Here is a 7,279-nt window from a genome sequence, read left to right as displayed (position 1 = left end):
CTGCGAGACTGTTTCTTTTCTATGCCATTGTGATGGGGAAGGGCAATAAATCCACACATTGTAACACTTGTCGTGCTTCCCTGTTGTCTTCTGGGCGCAATCCACAACTTCCTTCATAAAAGCTCTATAAACAGCTTGGGGGTGGAATTTACCTGAGAAGCTACTTCCTCTTTCTCTCTCTGTGGTTCATAATGCAGTCCTAATCATACACATTTCTATTCTGAAGCAAGTCTGTGCTGTGTTCAATGGAATTCAGTTCCAGGTAAGTGAATGGACTTGTAGCCTATACACTTTCCTGGAATTAAACTCCATTGAACTTAATGGGACTTCTGAATAGACATGTATAGGATTTGGTTTACTCCATAACCTACTTCCTTGGCCCAAGGACCTCAGTGGCATCTATGCATACATCTCCTCCACATTTCCCCCCCTCACAACATCCCTGTGAAGTAGGCTTCGCTGAGAGAAGGTGACTGGCCCAAGGTCACCAAGGATTTATGTCTCCAGGTCCAACACGCTAATCAGCTTGCTACATTTGCTCTTTGGAATGCACTGTGAGCATGTTGGTAACATTACTCAGGCAACATATTCAGACTGCAGGCATGCATAAAAAGTTATTCTTGTTGGCAGCTCCACAATTATAGAATTGCCTGTGCTCACCCCAATCTGCTTGTGGGTCTTTTGGAACCGTGGTCTTGTTTTCACTACCTTTTTTAGGGTAGGCTTTAGTGGGCCAGAATTAATACATTCAATTAAATGTTTGGGGAGAAGGGAATCCCTTGGCTCATTAACCATGAAATTCTGGATTAAGACTTCAAATTTATATATCACACCACTGTACCTGGCTTGGGTAGTGGGAAAGTTTAAATGATGATTTCCTTGTTGCCTGCTGTTGCGCTAAACCTGCACTAGATGAGGTGGAGCTAATGAAGAACTGAGCCTTCACTCTGTCAAGGGTCCCTCAACTCTGATTTGACCATAGCCTTTGGTTTTTGCAGGTTCTCTGTCCTTCCCATAACACCACTTAGGAAATGTAACAAAAATCACAGAACAATGAGCTGAAGTGCAGGGAAGATGGATTCGACTTGGGCATGAGAAGAAGCTTCCTGTCTGAGAAATTGGTGGAACAACCTGGTTGGGCAGTCTTACTCACTGGAAGTTTTTAGAGACAGCACTGGAAAATTCCTTGGCACTCATTAGTTTAGCACTTCCTGCTGAAAGGCAGATGAGCAGCCAGACAAGATCTGCACAGGACTAGGTGATGGGAGAGCACAGCTAAAATGCGAAGAAGACTTGCAAAATAATGAGCAGCCTTTGTGAGATGGATTCCTGTAACTCAGCAACACTTCCCAGTAGCTCTTGCTCCTATAGAGTAGTTGCCAGGACTGGAGGTCCCTGCCTTCCACTCCTTCTAAGGCTCCTCCTCTCCCAAGCAGTCTCAAACTGTGTCTGCACACCTCTGGCTTCTGTTCTGCTCTCCTCGTGATCCTGCATGTTCTTGGAGACTACAGGGTCGCAACAGGAGAGGGAGACCCCAGGGATTATTCAATATCTTGACCGTCCTCCTCTGCTTCAGCCTTGGAGTCTGAACTGCTCCCTCTCACAGATTCCTCCTGTTCACTAAACCTGTTGTCCCGTCGGTATCCAGCACCTCCTCCCAAACTGCTCCCCCGACCTCTCCTCAGTGTCCCACCACCAATCCCCGAGCTCTGAGCCTTCCTCCTCCGGGATCTCCCTTGGGCATTCCCTGGCTGGTGCCTCCCACCACTCCTTGTCATCCAGCCAGTCCCTCACAATGCCCGCACTGGTTTTTGTTCCTGTCTCTTTTTCTGCTCTTTTAGAAGCAGCAGCCATCTTTGATTATGCCACACCCTCGCAGCTGCCATTTTATGCTACGAAACGTGCATAACAAACAGATAGTGACTGGCGCCCATGTCAAATGTGTCCACAGGCCCGAAAAGGTTGCCGGCCCTTGCTATAATTCAGCTAAGACACTGGCTGCCTTTTCGTTTCATGTCCCGAGGGCCTAGTTTCTGGTTGGGCTCCTAAGTGTTAACACAATAAATATAACAAGGGGACAATCTGTGTGGCTGTGGAAACACTATATGTGTGTTAGGCAGATTCCACCAAGTTGGTGGAGATAGTAACTGCTGTGCTCTCAGCGATATGCGCAAACAGACATAGAGTTTACAGTTGCATTCCAGTGCAGGGAAGGGCACACGTCCAAAATGTCCTGTTAAGGTCCACTGACATTTTCTGCTCTGCCATAGCAGTTTGTATCCTGCAGACACTGACCTTGGTGGTTAATCTGTAACTATTAACAATGCATTTGGCCCTGGTATGTGCTGTGATTAACCTGAAGAATTCAAGTAAGGAGCCAACAGGGTTATTGAAGAGAGGAAAACAATGCTTAAACAATCTTTCTGCCCTTTCCTTCTCTGAAATAAACAGTGATAAGCTGGACAACCTTATTTATTGTAGTAGTAATAATAAAAAAAAGATTAGCTATTTTAAGACCCAAGCAAAGCGATATTGATGCATTCACCTTTCACCAAGGTGAACACTGATCGACACCGATTGTGACTGTTAGTGATCTCTCTCCAAACAAAGCTGATTGTGCTCCACATATAGATGGAATGTAAGCATATGTGTGTAGAAGTATCTACGGTATTTCTTTTTTAAAAAATAAATAAAAGATTTGTCACATGATGTTCAAGCAAATGAGCAATGTGCCATCAGCCAAGCAGAACATTAAGTGATGAGGTATTCAGATTAAGGTAAGAGGTTGAGACTCATTTGCAAATGAAGCCGCTGAAAGACCTGGGCTTCTGACACCTTTGCACCTCTTCTGCTGTTAAACGTGAGATACCCTTTGTGTTCACATCCACATCATACCCTTAAAGCACAGTTAACACACATGGCCCCTGGAAAATCCCATTTCCCAGGACTCTGGGGGCAAACCATGAAAGCTTATACGGTAACAACATTTATTGGTTGACACATCTGTCTGTCTTGGGAGCCAATGGAAGGGAGTGCCTTATAAAAACATTTTTGCTTAGGGAAGGCTACCCAGGCATGTAGAAAGTTGAGATATGTTTTAATCTGTCTTTGATTGGATTTTAATTTTTTGGAATGCTTTATATAGTTGTTTTAAATTGTTTAATGGTTGTTTTCAATGTTTGACCCACTTTGAGGGTTTTTTGTTTACAATCAACCGGTGCATAAATTTCATGAAATAAACAAACAATGCCTTCCTCCACTGTTTCTGTAACAGCAGGAACAGCTATTGAGCAGCTCTACAAGTTTTAATCCCTGTATAGTAAGCACAGACTCATTCATATTTGAGCCTCTCACTACTGAGTCTCATATGAAATGGTCTGAAGAAGCCATGAGTCACCCTATGGTTTCCTTTACATGTATTGTATTGCTAAGCTGTGCATCTTCTGGGAACAATGCTATCACATAGTCCTCCCGAGAGTACAGCTCTCCACTTGTGGGATGACTGCCAACCGGAAAAGGAAGTTGTTATTAAGAATCTCCTGCACAAGAAGCATCATGCATGGGAAGAGGAAAGGAGGATAGAATGGGCAACTGGATCATTCCCACCAGTTATAAAGCCCTATTCTTCCCCATGCCCATGTTTTAATCCTAGGTCCTAAAAGCCAGTTTCTCTGAATGTATATAATCACTAAAGATGCTCAGGTCTAGGTTTCACTAGACTATCTATGTCTACTCAGAAGTTAGTCTTCTAGAGTTCAATGGGATTTATTTTCAGATAAGTATCTACATCAGAGATGAGGAACCTATGCTCCCACTATTATTGATGGACTACAACTCCCATCACCCCTTACCATTGGCCATGCTGGCTGAGGCTGATGGCAGCTGGGGTCCAACAACATCCAGAGGGTCACAGGTTCCCCCTCCCTGGTGTAAAAGATTGGCCCTTTGGATATAAAAATAAGGGATGGAGGCCCTCACCTATTTCTTAAAGGCAATGGGGACATTGTTTATCTGTTTGTTGCATTGGTATCCTGTCCTTTCCCCCTTAAACTACCTGGGTGTCTCAGGTGGCTTATTCTCTAGATATTGGCTAGGGCACAGCCTGCTTACCTCAGAGATGGACCTTTGGAATCTTTAGATTACTTGGTAGCTCTGGGAATGCCCAATGAATGATTGTAAGTGGTCCAACACCAAGGGTGATCATATATAATAGAGGAACGGCCTCTAATGGTTAGGGAGATGAAATTGGTCAGGTAGTGCAATATGATATGGCCACCTGACTCTTCTATGTAGCTGATAAAGATACAAGAGTCTTGAGCTCTGTTGCAACAGATCCTCCTATCCTGAAATCTGGGTCACCCATAAAAAACAGAGAGAAAGAGAACAACAAATGGTCATAAGTCTAAATGCATAAATCACGTTTATGGATAATAGCAGTTCACATTTCCTTCCTTGTTTCCATGTACATGTGAAAGTTTGGGTGCATGTAGTCTGTGACAATATACTCCTGTTTTTCCAAAGTAACTGGTCATGGGCAGCCAAAGACATTTAGCTGCTGGGGCATAGGCCAAAATGGCACTGTCTAGTCTACATGCAGAAACTGATGAGAGAGGCAGCTGACTATTACTTCAACACTGATCATAACACAGCCTCCTCCATCACATCTGAGGATAGCCAGCTAACTTGGTGCATGAGAGGATCTGTAGGATACCCAGCTCTCTTCTCCAGCATCTCACTGCCACCACTGAAGCACCTGTCACCTGGAGCAGTTGTCTAACTCTACCTAATGGTAGGGCCAACCCCGTAACTGGTCTCTTCGACAAACATAGGCTAGTAAGGGAGGTCCAGTTTAATTTTTAGTAGTTCCCCTTAATAAAATTGGCAGGAATTGTCAAGCAAAGAGGTAACTGTAATAAATCATATTCTTCAGAACATTCGCACAGTTGAAAAAGACAAGTGCCTTGATCTGGTAAGGAAGGCTTGCTTGTGGAAGTGTCACTCACTGGTGAGGAATTATGCAGTGTGAATAAGCATCTGAGTGCAGGTTCTGTCCAGCTACACCGCATTGCTCTTAATGAGATAGAAAATCCCATCCACATTCTCAACACAGTTAATCACATGTGCATACCTTTTTCCGTGTGCAGTCCGTGCTGGGTCAGGGCCAACAAGTACACAGCACAACACTACCCTGTAGTCTAAAGAGTGGTATGGGAAGGAGGTTTGAGTGTGCAGCACATATTTTGTTGGTGCTTCACTGCGCTTTGCATCACTGACCACGAATGATCTCCACGCCGCCCTAGTCTTCAATGAATGATGAAGCAGTCATATCACGGTGACTCAAGAGACTCTATTGGAAAGTTAACCAGACATTTGCAAGATCTTGAAGTCTTCTTTCTTTCTCTCCCTTTCTCTCTCCCACCCTCCCTCCCATTCACACCCACCCACCATAGAAGCCAACTGCTAGGGGCCAAGGTTCTTTTGCCCACCCATAAAAAATCTGAGGGGCTGGGGGAGCCCAAAGTTGATGGGCATTGCCATTCAAATGATGTGTGTTGCGTCTTGTGATCAATTATGTAGGATGGTTTTATATTCTGATTTTGTTCTGTGAACTGCCCTGAAACTTCCAGGTATAGGGAGGCATATTAAATAAGTAGGTAGGTAGGTAAGTATGTAAGTAAGGTCTCGCCAGTCCAACTTCATTAGTTCTTCTGAATCACTCAAAGATTTCCTAACTGTGTGAATCAGAATTCACACCCATGCCTTCCTAAGTTCCTTATCTCTCCGAATGCAAGCTCTTATCAGCACCATCTCACTGATGGCTGATTCCAAGCTTAGTTTGGAATGTAAGGTTCCAACCTCCAGAAGTTCAAAGCAGGAGCAGAAGAGCTGGCAGGATCCACAATGATGATGGCAGAGAGACTCTCCTCGAAGGGAGGGGAAGCTTTCTATTCTCAACTTGCAAACCAGGGTGTGTTGCAAGCAACCGCCTAGTGCGAAGAGGAAAACGTACGAGAAGCAACCGGCTCCCATAGCTATGACTTATTGTTATATAACATTTGTAACTTGCAGAGGCATCGACAGCCCTTATTATGTTGTTATGCGCAACACCCCTGTGAAGTGGGTCAAAAAAGGTGTTGCCGCTTCCCCCACCTCTCTGGCAGGGCTCGTCTCGTGCATTTCGCCACCACATGACGAATAGGAATTCAGTGGGCAAAGCTTTTGTTGCCACGCACTGATGAAACAGTTTCACTTGCTGAATTTCTGGCAATTCAAAGTGCAGGAGCCACGCAAGAAGAAGAAGAAAAAGTGGGGGTAACCTAATTGGTTAAAATATACAGTGGTACCTTGGGTTACATACGCTTCAGGTTACATATGCTTCAGGTTACACACTCTGCTAACCCAGAAATAGTGCTTCAGGTTAAGAACTTTGCTTCAGGATAAGAACAGAAATTGTGCTCTGGCGGCGCGGCGGCAGCAGGAGGCCCCATTAGCTAAAGTGGTGCTTCAGGTTAAGAACAGTTTCAGGTTAAGAACAGACCTCCGGAATGAATTAAGTACTTAACCCGAGGTACCACTGTATATATATCCTACTCATCCTCAAAAAAGAGTCCAAAAGGACTTACATGCAACAACAACAAAAGACCCATAAAAACCATCCATTTGTGATCGCACAAATGGAAAAACTAAAAGCAGAAGGCAAAATCTAAAGCAGCACTGAGCACTTCTTTTTAAAAAAACACCACCCATTTAAACAATTTCCTGCAGAATTAAAGCCCCTTGACCCTGAAAGCTGCCTGAAAAGGAAGCTTTTTACTGTGAGACCAGAAGTCATTAAACAAAGGAGTCCAAGTGAGCTTCCCTTTGGTGGAAATTCCAGAACCTCACCCTGATTCCTAATGTTCCCATTCTATGGATGAGCAACTGAGGCTGTGAGAGCAGGAGCCTTACTAGTTTCCCTGAGCCATATGTATGCACTGGACCAGGAGTAAATTGTCAGCTGCCACTAATTCTTATGGGGAAAGTCAAGTGTTGCGCAACACTTTATTAGGAGCAAATCACTAGGTGGTCAAAATGCACAATAGTGACTTAGAATTAAGTAACAGGGCATTTAACACAGGAAGTTGTTTATAGTAGCAGAACTTAGCTCACAGTCCTTTTACACACAAATGGTTTTCCCATTTATCTCTATTTTAGCAGCCTTTTTGTTATTGCTAGTGTTATCGAGAGCCAGAAAACTTTCTTGATCTGCTGCAAATCACCCAGAGAGATACTAATAGAT

Source organism: Podarcis tiliguerta (assembly GCF_965153285.1).
Source record: "Podarcis tiliguerta genome assembly, chromosome: 5".
Taxonomy (NCBI): domain Eukaryota; kingdom Metazoa; phylum Chordata; class Lepidosauria; order Squamata; family Lacertidae; genus Podarcis; species Podarcis tiliguerta.
This window is presented reverse-complemented; position numbering follows the sequence as displayed.